This window comes from Microplitis mediator, chromosome 1, assembly GCF_029852145.1.
Source record: "Microplitis mediator isolate UGA2020A chromosome 1, iyMicMedi2.1, whole genome shotgun sequence".
Classification (NCBI taxonomy): domain Eukaryota; kingdom Metazoa; phylum Arthropoda; class Insecta; order Hymenoptera; family Braconidae; genus Microplitis; species Microplitis mediator.
The window spans coordinates 24,520,427-24,539,630 of NC_079969.1; the positions used below are offsets into that span (position 1 = coordinate 24,520,427).

Here is a 19,204-nt window from a genome sequence, read left to right on the forward strand (position 1 = left end):
ATTTCCTCTTGTGAATTTATATTCTAGTGCCCTCTCAACACAATAGATCACAAAATCTTTTCCACTCCCTTTGCCTCAATCCTACATATCGCGATCTCACCCTTCTATGGATCAATCAACATTTGCAACAGTTTCAGCAGAAAATTATATCAATTCAATACTTTTTTGTGCACTAACTTATTCACTCCTTACTGAGAAAAAAAAATTGGTTTTATTAATTTCAAGTGTTGAAATAATTATTCGATACTGCATTTTTATATTAAGTTTATTATGATTCTCACATACTCGCTCTCTTACTAGACATCGGTCATTTCCAAACACTCTAGCTCTGGTTAAAAACTCCAATTGAAAGTCAATCGGTTTCATTCGGAGTTTTGTCATCAGGGTGGGAAGTTTAAACCTTACACACTTGATCTAATAAAAAACTTTTAATTACTCTACATCATTGAAAATAGCTGCAGTAATAAGGGAATTCAATTTCAAATCTTTGAAATCGCAAATTTCCAGAAAAAAATTTTAAAAAAAAAATTATTTGGACGCCACAAATTGTGGAGAAATGATAATAAGAATTAAAAATGACGTTTGAAAATCATTTTGAAAAAAAAAAAAAATTTTTGGCCGATCCACTTTGCCCACCCGTCTCTCCCTTCCTTGTAATTAATGTTAGTATATTTTATTCGTTACCCGCACTACAGCAAAGCAGTTTTTAGTCACTACAAAAATTGATTGAAATAATTATATAGAAGAGAATAAGGCAAAACGGGCCCCTTAGGAAAAAAAGGCTTATACATATGTAGGGATAAGATTTTTGCCTTATTTTTTAAATGAGTAGTTCAAATTTTTGATATTACGGCGAAAATATTGGTCTTATTAAAAAAGTTTTCGAACAAAAGTTGTAGAAAATTTAATTTTATTAAAAAAATGTTTCTTATGATTTTCTTATACGATCAATATTTTCACCGTAATTCAAAAATTAAGACTCATAATGAATAATTCAAAATTTGATTAGTTATGAAAATCTTAATTTTGAAATTACGGCTTTCTTATTAGTCCTAAAAAAAAATTATAAGAGACATTTTTTTTAGAAAATTAAATTTCCTACAACTTTTGTTTGGAAATTTTTTTAATAAGACCAATATTTTCCCCGTAATATAAAAAATTTCACACTACTAAGTATTAATTATTTTTAAATTAACGCAAAAATCCTGGCCCTACTTATATGTAATTCAAATGTAAGCCTATTTTGCCCTACTATAAAAAATGAAGAGTGAATTCGGAATGGTTATGAATTTTGTTAAAATTCTAACTGAATCTGTCACTCAGAGTTTCGAAGTTTTAGAAAAAATCACGATCCAATTTTTAGTATGAAAGTAAACCCCCTTTCGGAGTGAGTTTCAATTCCGAATTTTATCCAGCTTCAGTCTGCAAATTCTTTACAGTGCGTTCTTATACTTGAGTCATCATAGTCCAGATTACTATGGACTTTTCTATCGTAAAGTTAAAAAAACTAATTATAAATTAACGATTTATTTCTATAAATAATTATTGTATTAAAGAAGATAAATTAAAAATGAAATTAAAATGATAAATAAATGCCTCATTAAAAAAAAGGGGCATTTAAACTGGTCGTTTGAGAATATAAGGTGGCACATTGTCACAGAGCAAGCTCACCTTAATTTAACGAGTAAAGAAGATTTAGTTTATTGAAGCTGTAGAATGGTAAGAAAATAAGTAAAAGGAGGATAAGAAACTCCTCAGATGTTGATTTTAATTGAAAACGCCTTGATGAGGGTAAACAACTGTGTGCGTAGCTTTAAATCCTGCTTCTAGATACAACAGCTCGTGTTTATGTATTATATATATATATGTGTATACTAACACAAGTGAACTCAATATGCGTTATTTGAAAATACTGTTATATACAAGAGAAACTCAGGAAAGCTCAGAGCGCGAGCGCAATGTTGGCAAACGTCCCGGGAGGCCAGTTCAACAGAGGGGGTTAATTCAATTTGACATTCCCTCCTACACTTAAACAAGGTACTATCTGTACAATCCTCTCCCTCTTGCTCTTGCTCTCATTCTCGTTATTTCTATCCCAGTCACTCTTCCACAGTCCACCCCTCAGCCCCTCTGTCTTCTTGTGCAAATTAAATTCTCATCCACCGTGAAACAACGCTGGAGCGAGAATGGCCCAGCAACACGGCAACAACTGGACTACTAACGTTACTATCTCCTCCTCTTTTTCATTCTCGTCCCACGATATTCACCCTGATAGGTCATCCTATAATGCCAAACGCCATTGACTTTAACACCCGTGTTAATTATTCGTTTAAATTATTTTTCAGTAATTAATTTAAATAAAATATACGGAACTTCTACTATCGCTATGGCTGACTAGTAGTTTTTTTCACTACTGACTATAATTTTGTTTTGCATTTTATTAAAAATTATAAATTAATTAATTTTTGATTTTGTAAAATTTTTTTAATTATACATAAGGGGGTGATTCGGAAAATCAGAATTACGAAAGATTGTATGGAAATTTCCAAAGAGGGTAAATGGGCTTGAAAGCTCAAACTCCATGGAAAAAAGAGCAGTTGAAAAATTAAAGTTTCTACAGTGAAAACAGGCTTTTGGGACCAAAATATTTAAACATTAAAGCTTAAACTGTAATTTTAGAAATTTGTTGTAGTAGCAAAGTTAATAAAATTTTAAGCAGCAAATTTTACAGTTTAAAATGTAATTTTAGTTAGATAAATCTTTAAAGAATTATTTACTTTTTAGCTGAGGAGGGGGCAAAATGGACCCCTGGGGACAAAGTAGGCCCCTTAAAATTTTCAAAACTTAAAAAAATATGGGGGCAAAGTGGACCACTCAAAATTTTCTATACGCCGATAAATTCGGACGGATAATAAACTTATCGAAATTTCTTATATAATAAGGGCTTAAATAGACCATCAAAACTGTTCATTAAATAAAATTCATTAAGTTAAAGATAATAAAATTACGTTTTAAAGTTCAATCGCAGCAGACTATTAGAATGACTTTTATGTTATTAAAATACAATTGTTTTATAGTTATTTGCAAATATCACACGTGTAAAGAATAAAAAATATCAAGTCCGAAATTTTTTGGAGGGCCCACTTTGCCCCTAATTTTCGATTTTTCAATTTTAATGGACGCAGCATAATGAAGTGAAAATAAGTATCAAGGGTCTAAAAACAAGTAAACGCGTAAAAAAAATAAATGATATTATAATTATTTTCCTTAACCCCTTAAGCCCACTCTGCTCCCCTCTCCCCTATTTTGAATTCTTGCTTTATTTAAAAATTAATAGTTGATAGGTGAAACTGTAAAAATTAAGATTTATTGGTTATGTATTTTTTGCTTTCCGGAGTAATACCTCTTATCTATCCATAACATAAAAATTACACTGTGAGTTATCAATTGTCGAGAATGATGAGTGATCTGAGAAAAATCACAGCTCACACTGTAATTTTTAAATTATATATCTTAAGAAGAATACCACTATACAGAATAGTAATATTAACGATCGAAAATGTAATTTTAACTAATTTTAGAATAAAATTTAAAATTATGAAATCTGTTTACTATAGAAGCTGGGCAATATCGAGTTTGAAACTGTAATATTTGTTATGTCTGGGATAACAATGTAATTTTTACAGTTTCAAAGTCGCACCGCTTTACTACTGTACGAAACTGTAATAAATACAGATATTTCAATTTTTGAACTGCCTTTTTTCCGTGTATTAAACGACAAATTCCGATTTATCTTAAAAAAAATTATTATTTATTGTCAAAATATCCTTTTATTTCTTTGAATCTAAAAAAAGAGGTTTGAAAACATTTTCTATTAAATTCAGATAACAAGTTGCGAATTTTTTAAATAAATTTCATATTATTATTTAATTCTTTTAGAGCTTAAAAAAATTTCAATTTACAAATATAATGTTGCAATTTTTATAAAATATATAATTATTTATATATTGTGATACTTGTTTTTTTTTTATTTCTACGGCTTATGAATATGGATATAAAATTATAAGTATAATTATGATTTACAATATTTTATATTAAATTGCTTTTTTTTTTACAAATTTACAAATTTAATAATTTTTCTTTTTTTTTGGGAAAAAATAAATATGAGTTTAAAATATTATAATACAACATGAATATGTATGTAATAATAATTTTTCTACTTACATATCATCTATCCAATTTTATTTGATTAAAAAAAATTCAAACAGATTTATATGAATTCATATTTTTATTAAATAAATAAAATAAAATAAAAATCATTTAATAATTTTTAGATAGTGAAAAAAAAAATTTGTATACACGTTCAACCTTTACTACAGTCGATTACTCGTTATAAGCCTGGTCTAGGGGACAGGGAAAATTTTTATTGAAATTTCAGTCTCCACTACCGTGCGTTTAGTTTTGTTCTCGACTACTCGTTATAAGCTTGTTTTATTTAATATCATTTTAAATGTCATATTTATGTTTTGTTACATACGTCAGTATCCCGATTTTTCTAGTGCTTATGGCGCTAAAATAAATACTTATCTTTTTACACAAATAATAATTGCACTGGAAAAAATTATAATGACAACGGTATTAATTACAGTAATAATAATAATAATTGTTATTGATCAACATAATGCTCAATAAAACTTTTAAATTGTAACAGAAGCTTTAATTGTAATTAATCATTACAATTATCAACAATAAATTATATTTTACTTAATATTTATTAAATTATTATCCGCGAAAGATCGATAGTAAATTTTCATCATTAATTTTGATATTTTGTTCCTATTGTTAGTTTATAATTTATATAATTTTAACGGAGGCTTATAACGGGATGTCTGGTACGAAACTCAAAAAAGTGTTTAAGTGGGGAAGCTGTTTGGACTCAGTACCTGTCGATTGAGGGGAAGTGGCGTATAACGGGCAGGCTTTTGACGGGTAGTCGACTGTACTCTAGTGAAAGTGTATGCATAGAATATTTGTCTTCATTTACATTGAAAGTAATAATTATTCTCTAAGTAAAGTAATTTAAATAATCTAATTAATAAGTTAATTTAAAAATTTTAATTGTGATACATTACTATGAAATTATAATTACTGGATAAAATGAATCAGAGATGTAAAATGAATAATACATATGTACATATATAAAGTCTCAACATATTGTAGATGAAATTAATATACAGATAGACAGAATGGAAGATAAAATGTATTTGCAGATTATTTAAATGCAAACATAACGTCAAGTGCATTGTTCCCCGTCTCTCGGCTATTTTACGATTCAATCTGCGAAGCCGGAGTCTTGTGTCAGATGAGGGAATGAGAGATGACTCGAGGGTAGTGAGAGTGAGACAGATGTCGGTTTTAAAAGAGAACAGTAAACTCAGAATAGAAGTGACAGAGAAAGAAAGTTATATGAATAAAGTGAGTAAGTGCAAGACAAAGCGTAGGTTTATTTTGTAACATTGTTAAATCTCAGTACTTGTATTACGGCTGCGCCACAATTCTCCCTCCTATTTATACATATAAAACAACTTTTCAGTATTTTCTACCTTATATTTTAAATTTATCTTTTTTTATTTTCTTATTCATTTATATAAATACGTAAATACACTTTTCTGTTTCTATGATAAATTTTTATCATGAGAGAATCATGTCGTTTCTTGCTTCGATAATTGTAAACTGTGTTTCATACTTTTTTTTTTTTTTATTTAAATTATTTATCAGGTTGAAAAGTAAATTTTACAATTCACGATAGTATTTAACGGAAGTAGATTTTCTTTAATTTTATTTATTCTTAACAATAATCTATATTATTAAGAGAATAAAGAAAATTTTGTTCCCGGCATATCTATATGATAGAATTAGTTAATGTTATTGAAATTGGTATCGTTAGATAGATCTTGACTTGAATTTGTGCCTTTTCATAATTTAAACTCTTTTTAATTGCTAAGTATTGACGTAAATAGATTTATCTATACCATTCGAATTACATTTAAATTACGCGAGAAAAAAGATGATCGTATTTATTTTCTTTAAATAAATTAATACTTTAATTATTCTGTCACTAAATATGACTGAATATAACTGAATATATATAGTTATATTATTTATATCGCGTTACTTATTCCAAAATGACAGATTTTTATACTCCCTTTTGGATTTAGGAAGCTTCTCAAAGCCAAAAAAGTGTGCATAGAAAAAAAAAGGATTCATTGACACAAAAAATCTTTACTCGCCTAAAGAAAATTTTTTCTTACCCCAATAATTTTTTTGCATTGTGAATTGAAAACAAAAATTTATTTAGAACTAGAAAAAATTACTCGGTGCAAGGAATTATTTTTTGACCAAAAAAATCTTTTCTCGCCCCAAGACAATTTTTGTATTTAATTTATAATGCATAAAATTTCTTGGTGCAAATTAAAATTTTTTGCGGCAAGAAATCCTTTTTTTCTGCGTATTTTATGAATTTGGTAGTGATATTTGAGCAGTCACGTAGTGACTGCAGGTTGCTCGTAATAACTAATTAATTTTTATATATTTTTATAGACAGTCAACTACCCGTCATAAGCCTGTCCGTTATAAGCCTCTTCCCCTCAATCGGCAGGTACTGAGTCCACACAGCTTCCCTACTTAACCACTTTTTTGAGTTTCGTACCAGACATCCCGTTATAAGCCTCCGTTAAAATTCTATAAATTATAAACTAACAATAGGAACAAAATATCAAAATCAATGATGAAAATTTACTATCGATCTCTCGCGGATAATAATTTAATAAATATTAAGTAAAATATAATTTATTGTTGATAATTGTAATGATTAATTACAATTAAAGCTTCTGTTACAATTTAAAAGTTTTATTGAGCATTATGTTGATCAATAACAATTATTATTATTATTACTGTAATTAATACCGTTGTCATTATAATTTTTTCCAGTACAATTATTATTTGTGTAAAAAGATAAGTATTTATTTTAGCGCCATAAGCACTAGAAAAATCGGGATACTGACGTATGTAACAAAACGTAAATATGACATTTAAAATGATATTAAATAAAACAAGCTTATAACGAGTAGTCGAGAACAAAACTAAACGCACGGTAGTGGAGAGACTGAAATTTCAAGAAAAATTTTCCCTGTCCCTTAGACCTGGCTTATGACGGGTAGTCGACTGTACCGAAAAAACTTTTAAATTTTATTATGACGTCATTTGAATTAAACCGTGAAGATATAATTTTTGGCTGTCAATTTTATTTTCATTTTCAGACACCACGATCGTGCAGCGAATCAGCGATCCCCTTTATATTTATATGAAAAATGTGTTTATTAATAATTTGATTGATTAAATTTTGTCATTCAATTTAATAATTGATTAAAAAATGTAAGTACTTGTAAAGTAAAAAAACATAGTCATCACTATTATTATTTAAGTTCTGGTGTATGTCAGCAGGTGTTTATGAGGAAGGAAGGAATGAAATAATAAAAAGGGTGGCAATTATAACGATGATGTTTAAAATTAAATTTTAAACCACCCTAAACAATCATGTTGCTTTATCTGCTCCCTCGTATGAGTGAGTCCCTGATTTAATCAACGAATTTACGCTAACGCCCTTCTGAATCTAGTTCCAAACCCCACTTGCGGTTACTTCCAACTGCGGCTGAATGATAATTAGTCTAATGAAGATAACATATTGAAAGATGTATACACATGCAAGTAAATATATGTATTCCAATGCCACTAGAAATCATACTGTGTAAATTAAACATGATATTGGAATGTAGAAAATTGTAGTATGACTTTTTTAACTTGACTTGTGGAATTTATGAGTCATATAATTTAAATTAAATTTTATATGTCGAAAATTTGAATCATCTTCATAAATTTTATAGTAGAATTTTTAATTAAAAATCTTATTTTGGGAATTTATTATCAATAAGTAATAAAAATTTATACTTTAAAAGTAAAATTCAGGTGGGAAGAAAATGATAAAAAATATTTACAGCGGATTTTAATGAATTAAAAATTGATAAGCAATCAAAAATTTATTTTCGAATTGATTCAGCTTTGATTGAAAAAAATTTTTTTGAAATCACGAAATCCTACATGGCCGTTTTGTCTTTATAATAGTTATAGTTCACATAGAAATTAAAGAAAAAAATAGTATATTGTGTGACAATGGATGAAACAAGACGATTTCAGACCAGGGTGAAGTTGGTCGCCGCAGTTTGAAATCATGTTTCATCCTGTGTCACACACTAGATTTTTTATGATTACATGCCATGGGATTTCAAGTTTCAGTGTCAGCAGTCAGCCAGAAATTAATTTAAGAAGTTAATTTAAGACCAACTATTAGACCAAACTTAATTGCAAAGTCAGAGCTGTTACTTAGAGTAATAAGATAAGTGATCGGAAATTACTAATAGAACAATATAACAAGTAATAGCTGCAATCAAGAATGAAATTGGCTTTCAGCAGGCGAAAACATTATTTGTTTCTTCCTGAGGGACAAAACAAACACAGAGAAAAAGATTATCTTGAGTCAAGAAAATATTTTGGAAGAAAAACGTTTTCGGGAACCAAGTCAAGGTTTTTTTGAGCCAAGAGAATTTGTCTTGGTTAAAGAAAATTCGTCTTGATCAGAGGAGATTTCGACTTTATCCAAGAAAATGAAGTTTTTCAAAAAATTTTCTTGAATCAAGAATATTTACATTCAGTCGACAGTTTTTTTTTTAGTGTGGTTCAGAAGCTGCCAAAGTCAAAAGTTTAAAATTGTTGTTACCGAATTTTTTTTTAATTTGACTGTTCCTCCAAAGACTCAGTATATGACATGTAGGGTTAATTAATGTACCTGAAGATCAGAAAGTTTTTCCCGCAACGAAAATGAAAAAAAATTATGTAACTTGGCTGTTTAAGGGGTAGTTGAGGTGGCCTGCAATTTTCGGCTGACATACTAGCACTTTTGCGAAACATTTCAGAAATCTAGATCCAGTAGATTTTTTACATATTAATTATCAAAAATTGTAATAATACACTTATGCCAAAAATTAAAGGAACAGAAAAATTTTAGAACTTTTTTAGTGATATTTGCAAGGCTGTAACTTTGTGAAAAATAATCGTATTGAGATTTAAAAAAAGTATTTTGTAGATTGAAATCTCTAGTGTCGGTGCATTTTGATCAAAATTTTATTTTCATCTAAAAATTTGTTAACAAAAATTAATTGATTTGTAGTCCAAAAAAATATGTTTTAAAAATGTGCAATAAAAAATTATTGTTTGAATTAGCCCTTAAAAACGAAAAATCCCGAATAAAATATCTAAAAGTATAATTAAGACCATCAATTACAGATGAAATAAATAGTACAATTATTTATTTTTTTAGGGCTAATTCACAGCACGAGTATAGTTTATGGTGTATAAATAAAAAAAACACGGGCACCCCTTGAATCAAGGTCGACAGGGCGGCTGTCCCCACGTAAAACGACCTACACGCAAGTATGTAAGAGTAGAGCAAAGAACCCTCGACTCCCGCGGGACCAGTTTGTTCGGAGCCGCGTGAATCGGCTATCAATTTATTTTGTCCCAATCTAGTTTTGAAGGAGTCTTTTTTTTATCACCTTCTGTCCCTTCTTTCCCAGTTGTTGCTCATCGGAGCGTAAAGCTACTAGGCGGAAATTAAGGACTAACAGCACAAAAATAAATCTTATACGTTACGCGGCATTAATTGCAAACTTACTGCATAATAAAATAAAAAAATAAAATTTATTGCATAACATAATTATAATAAAATACCTTTAGGCACGATGACAGTTTTATTTGTTTGATTAATTTCAGTTAATAATTCAAATATTAATTCACTTTACACGATTATAATTTTTTTTTCAACTATTATACAAATTAAATCGTAATCACCAGTAGTATAACTTTGAGTGAATTTAACACAAGTTGCAGTAGCTTACAGATACGTAAAAGTGTCCGATGCATAGAGCATTGGATGTTCGCGCAGCCCGAATCGGGCAAGAGAACTCACCCCGCGAAGTCAAAGGATAGTGAGTCTAGGTCGCAAATCGTTGAATCCCGCCTACTATTAAACTACCCCTATGCCGACCAATGAAACCTCAAGCTCGTTCACATCTGGGCGGAGTTAAATTTTCTCCTTTACTTTATCCAACCTTCGCAATCAGACTTTGTAGGGGTGGTTTGCCTCTTCATGGGTAACTACAAACACGTACTTAAACTACATCATTATCATACTTATATTCTTCGTACCACTTGCCATTAGTCTGATAGTAGTTACATAACTATTACTCTACAAATATAAGTATATCTACTACAAAACTTATTCTACCGAATAAAAATTTATCAGTACTACGTTTACAATTGTTTAATTCTTTAAGTATAAAATATATGAAAGGGTGTTTTATTATTAAATAACTAGATTCTTTTTTTTTATCGATAATTAAGTATAAATGAAACTCAATTGTAAGAATAATTTAATTATCTACTTTAACATAAAATAAAGACGAGAATTTATCTTGAGATTATTCTTTATTTATAGATCAATTTAATGTAATTTAAAAATTTTTATTTAAAATTAGAATTTCTGTAATTTAATTATCGATATATACACTGAGAAAAAATTTCTCTTTGGACAATTAAATTGGTTTTGTTGAATTCTATTAAACTAAAATTTATTTGGGACAACTAAATGTTATTACATCAATATAATCTATTTTATCATTTTTAACAAATGATTTAATAGACTCTATTTGGTTGACATTAATATTTCTCTCTCTGAAATAATAAAATCATTTGGTAGAGTTAAGAAAATATTTATTTGATGGACAGCTAAACTATTTTGTAGTGCCAACAAATCCAAATATTAGAGCAAAATATTATTATATTAACTCTAATAAATATTAATTACATACAAAAAAATATATTCATTTAGAATAAATATATATATTTGTTCGAGGTTAATAAATATATGTTTGAACTTAATGATTACTGATTTAAAAGTTATGGTGTTAGGCAGCAGCAGCTGGAGTAGTTCGATGCTCGCCACTAGATCGCGCCCACCATTTGTGGTGTCCCTGGTACGATACTTATTTCAGAGTTTTTATATTCCGAGCTTGAAGCATTTATGGAACGAGTTATCCGCTGAAAATTTTTAATAGTAATATAGGGGTATCCTGTATGACACTATGACATTAATGTTGAATATTAATATTTTTCCTGAACAATTTTTTGTCATAGTACGAAAAAAAGTACGTGTGAAGGAAATAAATTATTTTTCTATATATGCATTTATTGAACTGTTAAATAAATATACTGTCATTTCAAAATAATATTTAATTATTATTAATAACTCATTCTCTATAATGATCGCTCGGACATTTCATTATAACTACTTTATAAACTCTACAGGTAATCAATTTGATTTTATGCTTGCTACTAAACGCGTCATTATCTTTACTAAATATTTTATAGTTTCTAATAACTCGATTTTTTGGTGGATTATAAAATATTTAGTTAAAACAACCAAATATATGATTGGCAATGGGCAATCAAATCATTTTCTTGTCATAACTAAAATTTCGTTGTCAAGAAAAAATTTTTTTTTCTGTGTATTCATATATGGTAGTGAAGATTAAAAAATGTATGATACAATTTTTTATTCAAAACATTTTGTAATTAAAACGAAAAATTGTAACTTTTTTTTAATATGTATAACATAAACGGAGTTCTAATTGAGCGGGTTACTATATGTAGGGACTTGGGGATTACATATGACTCCAAGCTTACGTTTGCTGATCGCTTCTCGTTAATAGTTTTATCAGCTTTCAAAACTTTGGGGCTTGTTTTTTGTAATTGAAATCACAAAAAAATTTAAGAATCTGAATGCATAAGAATACTGTACGCGTCACTGGTTCGCCCTAAATTGGAGTATGCGGCCCTTGTCTGGTCATCAGTTTATAAGAAACATATATTAAATGTAGAAAAAGTACAACGCAAATTTTAAAAATACTTGTCTTGAAAAAAAAACGGTATTTATCCTGCCAATGGTACAGACTGTTACAAACTTTGTGGTGATGCAAATTTGTTGACCTTGGAAGAGAGGAGAATTTGTGCGTCTATACTATTCATAAAAAATCTATGTAAGGGTTCTATTGACTGTCCAAAATTCCTCTCAATCTTGCTGATAACAGTTCCTAACCCGAATTACAGGTCACAATCAGTATTTTACCCTGCAGTTGTCCGCAAAAACCTTTTTCACAGTCATCTTCTGTATCGAGATTAGCCACAATTTGTAACAATATTTGCCAAGATGACAACCGGCTGATTGATATCCTTGGATTCAATCAGCTTTTACCGACTAGTGTCCTGGCATCCATGCTAGTCTCACTGCGTAGTGATAAATATGTTTAATTATATGGTTGCGTAACAGTTCAACCGAAGGCAAAATAACCGCGGCAAAATAACCGACGACAAAATAACCGAATGACAAAATAACCGCCCTTTTATCATGGTTTTTGTGTGTTTTGTCGTCGGTCATTTTGTCATACGGTTATTTTGTCATTCGGTTATTTTGTCATCGGTTATTTTGTCGCGGTTATTTTGTCTGCGGTTATTTAAGTGTGACACCAACTATAATTAATATTACATTATATTAATTATTAGCTAAATGATGTTCAATGATCTCATTATATACCTTGTTTGTATTTAATAATAATAGTTTATATGTCAGTTATCACTTATGTACCATTATGGAATTCATTAAGTGACCCAGTTATTGGCCTTTGGCTGTTGGGTCTTTAAATAAAAAAAAATATGAATATTATTATCAAAATTGACGTATGTTAATTAATAAAAAAACGATATAGAATATACAAATGTATAATAATATATAAAACATGTCAGTTAATCTTCTCATAATTTTGAATACAAGTGAACTTATATAAATAATAGAATAAATTTTGTGACACATGGAGAGAATTACTTGTTAATTGTGAGTAAAACTGGGTCAGGATAAATAATTACTCTTCTGTTTCTAAATATTGTTCAGTTATGGGGTAAAAATTTCGAGTAATTTTTGAATAAAACAAATATTAATTTTTATTCCGTCCGTATTTTTTCAATTTTATCAACAAATTCTCTCTGTGCAGATATAATTAAATATTCACAAATTTATAAATGTCTTCAAAAATATTTTACAATAGATTGAAAAAATAAATTAACACAAAATATATTTCCTCAATGAAATTATTAATTAATTTATTTCTTTAAAAAGCGTTTGTACGAAATTTAATTTTTTGGCTGCTGAGAATTTTTTTTTTAATATTGATTGGATTTGATTTAAATATTTTATTTTTATCAAATTTATCATTAAAAAAAAAAAAAAAAATCACGTAAAAGTAAAAAGGAAAATATTTGACAAATGTAAAATATCATTAGATACTTATTTTCTTGAATAAGTCAACACTGCAAGAGAGCTGTTGGTATAATGGTACGCATATGAAAACATCGTTTAACGAACCGCAAAGAGGCTCGGAGAGTTTACACCCCAGTTGGCCATTATATGATTTCTAACATCTCTCCCCCATCTACATGTAATAAATATCACTGCCGAGGGAGAGAGCCCCACCAATTATTCTTGGGCTGGTCGTCATCGGCACGCAAAAAGTCAGGGCGACGATGCGAACATACGGTGGCGTCAACGATGCCCTCTTGTACCCCATTGTCATTTTTATACCAGGGTGAACAAAAAAAAAAAAAACCGTATCGTATCTTCGTATTTGCATCAAGTGGTGCTTTCGTTAAAGCCCGTGACGACATTATCATGTTAATAATTTCTAACACCTTATGTACTAACGTAAAAACGCCAGATTTCTTTAATCGTAAAATACTTTATTATTATTATTTCTGTAGATGTCCCGGTATCTCGACAAATACTAGGACTGAATTACGGACCAAATTGTATTTTCAATATATTGTTTGATTATCAAATTATACTTAGCGGCTGTCACAGTCTGGAATCATTGAGCTGTTAACGAAAAGATCTCAATACAATTAAATAGTCTTCCGTAATTCTATATATTGTTCACAGGCTAAAATTTTCTCTAAATCAGCCCGAGTAAAAATACTTGGCCGAAAATAGGCCGGACAGGCTAAATTTGGCAGAAGTTACGCCAAAGCCAGAGAATTTATTTAAAGAGGCCGAAAACTGGCTACAATTTAGCCGATGAATTGAGTCGGCATATTTTTGAACACTTTTAAGCCTAGTCACCGGCTAAATTTTGGCCATTTTTCGGTCTTGTGTTCACTGTACCTAGACCTTTTATCAGCCACTTTTTGACCAAGAAAAAATTCTATTACTTTTTTTGCTTAAAATTTTTTTACCCCAGAGTTTGTCGCATTTGAAGAATCAGTAAAAAAGAGTGATTGGTTTTTTTCAAATATCTCAGTAAATATTGAGCTATCTGTAAAATTGCATTGAACCTTTTTTGTACTGCTTTAAATTTTCTACAAAAAAGATTTCTTATACTTATTTCAAAAATTTAACAATTATCGAGATATTTCGAATTTAAAATTCAAAGGATAAGATTTCGAAATTTCGTTTAAAATTTCCAAAGATCTACTGAATCCCAACAAAATGAAAAATGACATCAATAATAATTAAAAGCTTTGTCATGTATTTTTTATATTTTTGATAAATTTCCGATACAAGATTCAGTTACTGCGTTAATTTAGATATAATATTTAGAAAATTATAATTAACTTTCGTAGTTAGTTGGGAATAAAAATTCCAATAGACTTTTACACTGACGATTTTCAATGCACTGTAAAAAATTCGCGGAGTGAATGAATTTTTAATTAATTTAATCCCTCCGGAGTGAAATTTACTCCGGAGAAGAGTTTTGAAAATATTATTAATAAAAAATAACTCCACTAAATAAAATCGAAGTAAAAACTCGCGTATTACATTACTGATCAGCTGATACGCACACATACACGCACACACATATTCGGATACACACATGCACACGCAATTACGCACTCGCCTGCACACATTCGCACCCACGCACACACGCGAGCTGGCACACACACTGTTTAACAGTTTAATATAAATTCATTTAAATGTTAAAACTCCAGACCGGAGTGAATTGGGAGTGTAATAAAATCCGCGTCACTCCAAGATCACTCCGCTAAAAAAAACTCCCAGTTCACTCCACATGCGGGGTAATTTTTTTTCAAACTCCGGAACTCCGAGTGGCGGAGTAAATGCGGAGTAAATTCGGATTGAAATTAAATCCGGATTCACCCCCGATTTTTTACAGTATAACAGACTGAATATTTTCACAGAAATACTAATAACATAATGATTAATATTTAATGAAAGATATAAATTTTATTTTATCAAAAGTAAATTCGATAAATGCTTGTTATCGTTATTTAATATTTAATTATTATGCTGTGTTTGAATCAAGAGCTTTCAAAAACTATTGCTGTAATAATTGTTCTATAAATCCTCTTACGACGTAAAATTAACGGGCAGTAATCTTGTAATTGTTTGTGGTGATTAGTTATTAAATATGTTCATATACCATTGAAATTCATACATACACTTTTAAAATAATTGTTTCTATTGTTAGATTTTTTGATGAAAGAGAATTACATGCATAAAATGTTTATATAGACATACGTTTATATTTTATGTAGAGTATGAAATGAATGAGTATTAAAATCGTGGTACGAATTATAGCATTATATATTTATATATGTATACGCGAATGCTATTTCTATGAGGACTAACGCCCAATTATTTGTTATCTATGACCATAAATATAGAAGGATTTATTTTCACGTAAGAGGGATGATTTATAATTGGGATGTCGATAAAAAGATATTCAATTGAATGGGGCAAATACTCAACTTACTAAATGTATACGTTTTTCATGAGTACTGTTGATGGAGACGCGTGCGGCCAATGGGGATTAAGACCTTTTCGTTGAGTCTCTTTACAAATATTACATAGGGTGTTTTAATCATACAAATTTTCTTGCATTCAATGTACTAGTTATAGATACAAGTTTTAATTTTTTCCAATTATTTATTTCCATCAATATTTATGCTGTTAACACTAGTATTTTAATATCAATACTGTTGACGTAAAAAAAAAAAAATTGGTGTAAGTCTACGATGTACTGGTGTTAAGATTATCGGTGTTAATTCAACCCCGAAAAACGTGTTAAAATAATCCGGTAGCAGTGTTAGAAGTTTAAAAAAAAGTGGTTTTATTTTTGAACTATCAGAAATCGAATTGTATTTCAAATACCAAATAAAATTGGTATTGTTTCAAAAATTGATGATAAGAAATATTTACTGATTTATAGAGAAATCCAAAGAATAATTTTCTACAGTTAAATATTGATGTTGTTGTGTAAAATATGGGATTCATGCAGAGAAAAATCGGGCCACGATGGGGTAAAAAAAAAAATTAGGTCCAGATTACGATATCCTGACGAGGAATTGATATGGATGTAACGCTAATGACCCATGAGGTCCTTATCAAGATTACCTTATCAGGTCCTTATCAGGATATAGGGGAGGGTGGGGCAAAGTGGGCCCCGTAAGCTAGAAAAGGGATTACCTTTACTTTTTTTTTACTCGTTACACTACTTTATAGGCCCTTGTTTGTTATTTAGCATTGATGAGCTGTGTCCATTAAAATTGAAAAATCGAAAATTGAGGGCAAGGTGGACCCCCTCCAAAAATTTCGTCATAAAATTGTTCTTCATTTGCTTTACTTTTTCCAAGTTTATTTAAATGCATGCTGAATTAATATTTTTCAAACAATGCTCTTTCGCGAATTCTTACAGTTCTCAGTCCCTCTTTTTTGCAGACGAATAAAACTTTCGCACATGCGAAAAGAGAAATAAACCTACTTAGTAATAAGTAATTTTGTAAGACATAAATAAGCTAATAAGTAATAAATGAATAGTCGTCAAAAAATAAAGGTGACTTATTATGAGCCTTGTTCATAGAAAATTTCAGGGTGCCCACTTTGTCCTCAAATTTTTGAGGCCTTCAAAATTTTAGGGGGCCCACTTTGCCCCACCCTCCCCTACTCTTTTTTTTCGAATAAGAATATCCTAATGTGGTCTTGATAAGGAACTCGTCAGGTTTGTCCTATTAACCTGAGAAAGTCCTCATGGTACTTCAGGCAAATCAGGAAAAAATTCTAGTCGGAGTTGACTCAACGACACCGAATATTTGAGTGAAAGCTCTCTCGTTTGATCGAATTGACGGTAGTTAAAAAAAAATAGATATTCGTACAGAAAAACAAATTTTTGAATCGTGCCCCGAAAGTTTTTTTTTTATTAACAAATTTTGAAGAATTACAATGGATTAATTACCTTCCATTAGTAAAGATATTCTTTAACTCAAATATTTACAGTTTTATAAAGATTGTGAAATACAAATCTATGGATACGTACAAATATACACGTTGACTGATTCCAAATTAATATTTAATAAAGCTAAAAACGTAGTATCCCTTTTTAATATTTTAAATGTATGACTCGTGATATTTGAGTCGATCAAAATAAAAATATTTAATCATTGTACAAGCACGAGCTTCTGATTAAATAAATATAATGTAAGGATTTATTTTATATTTTTGGTGAGTTACCTTGTCTAAAACAAACAATCACACTTGAAAGATAGTAGACCATGACAAAGGGAAATATCCAAAGCGGATAATGTGACCAAGTAAAGTTCAACACACATCAATACCGTATATAACAAATTTAGGTGAGTACATGTATACAATTGTTGCGGTGCTGACATACTGCGCAGTCAATTAGTTTAATAGGCCGACAGTTGTCTACCAGTATAGACGACCGAGGGTGATGTGTCTCTGCTATATATATGTATATATATGTCGTCAAATCCCCTGTATACTGTATGCATAAAAACAGACAGTGATATAGCTCATGCACAATGAAATATAATGTATTATCTACATATAAGTATTCCACTACATATATATTTTTTATCACCCTGTCAGTTTTTTGAAACATTTAAAAATTTTTACTTTACATAATTTCATTCTTTACGAGCTTATAAATGTTTGAGTAAAAAAGTAATAAAATTTTCTGTTATTGTTTTAATTTAATAAAAATTTGTATTTTCAAATTTAATGAGATCAATTTCATTAAAAAGATTTATTACTTTTGAATTAAATACGAATGAAATTAATTTTGTAAGGCTCTCGTGGATTGGAAACAGCGATTTAATTTCCACAAAATTTAATACATGTATATGTAGGGTAGAAACAATATGTATGGATGGGTGTATGTTGGAAACAACATTTCACAGTATTAAACACGGGAATTGGTAATCCTATAAGCAGTTGAAAGATAATATAGATTACAATGGAAGAGGTTTGCTTTACGCTTACCATTCTGCATTCTCGTCAATCTGCAACCCGAAAATTTTATTTTAGCTTTTGTTTTTGTAACAGACATTGTAACATTATGTACAACTATCATTTTCCAATCTGAAACATAAAAGAGATGGTAACGTTTATAAGTATAATAAATTTCTTTACTGTTTACTTATTTTATATCGCGCAATTAAATTGCTCAAATATATTATATCTTTCACACCATTAAATATTTCTTTGGCGATTTCCAAATATATGATATCTTGGGCTCAAATAAATCTTAGTCGGCTCAAATAAATCTTTTTTTCAGTGGATTAAACAAATATTTTTTACTTTTTAAGAAATTATTTGTTAATATTTAAAAAATCATTTCTCAAGAAATCAGCACCTAACAGGATTTCAATAGAACGGAATTCACCTGATGAGATAACATGGATTCCTATAGATAGCTATAATAGAAGAATCTATCCGAAAATGTCATATGGGGATTCTTATAATCACCTAAACTGAACTTTTACATATATCGCGTTACTAACTCCAAAAAAACTTGCATTTTTATACTTCCTTTTGGCTTTAGAAAACCTCCTAAAGCCAAAAAGGCGTATGATTTTTCTTTCATACGCAATCATTTGGTAGGCTTACTTTAGAGCTTAAAATTAAAAAAAAAATTCAATAGCTTAAAGGGTGCAATTTTAAGTTTTAAAC

The 19,204-nt window shown here is 29.4% G+C and overlaps 1 protein-coding gene across 2 annotated transcripts in view; it reads right to left on the reverse strand.

Moving 5' to 3' along the window:
- The window catches only part of LOC130665275 (SKI family transcriptional corepressor 2), an 81,679-nt gene extending 63,070 nt beyond the window's left edge, over positions 1–18,609 (reverse strand). Inside the window, exon 1 of one of the 2 annotated variants that reach the window (XM_057465604.1) lies at positions 18,515–18,609. The gene's annotated coding sequence lies outside the window, so the exon portion shown is untranslated. Of the gene's footprint in view, positions 1–9,843; positions 10,201–18,514 lie in introns of those variants that run through there. The other variant, XM_057465600.1, reaches the window with a different exon arrangement.
- Positions 18,610–19,204: the final 595 nt, after the last annotated feature.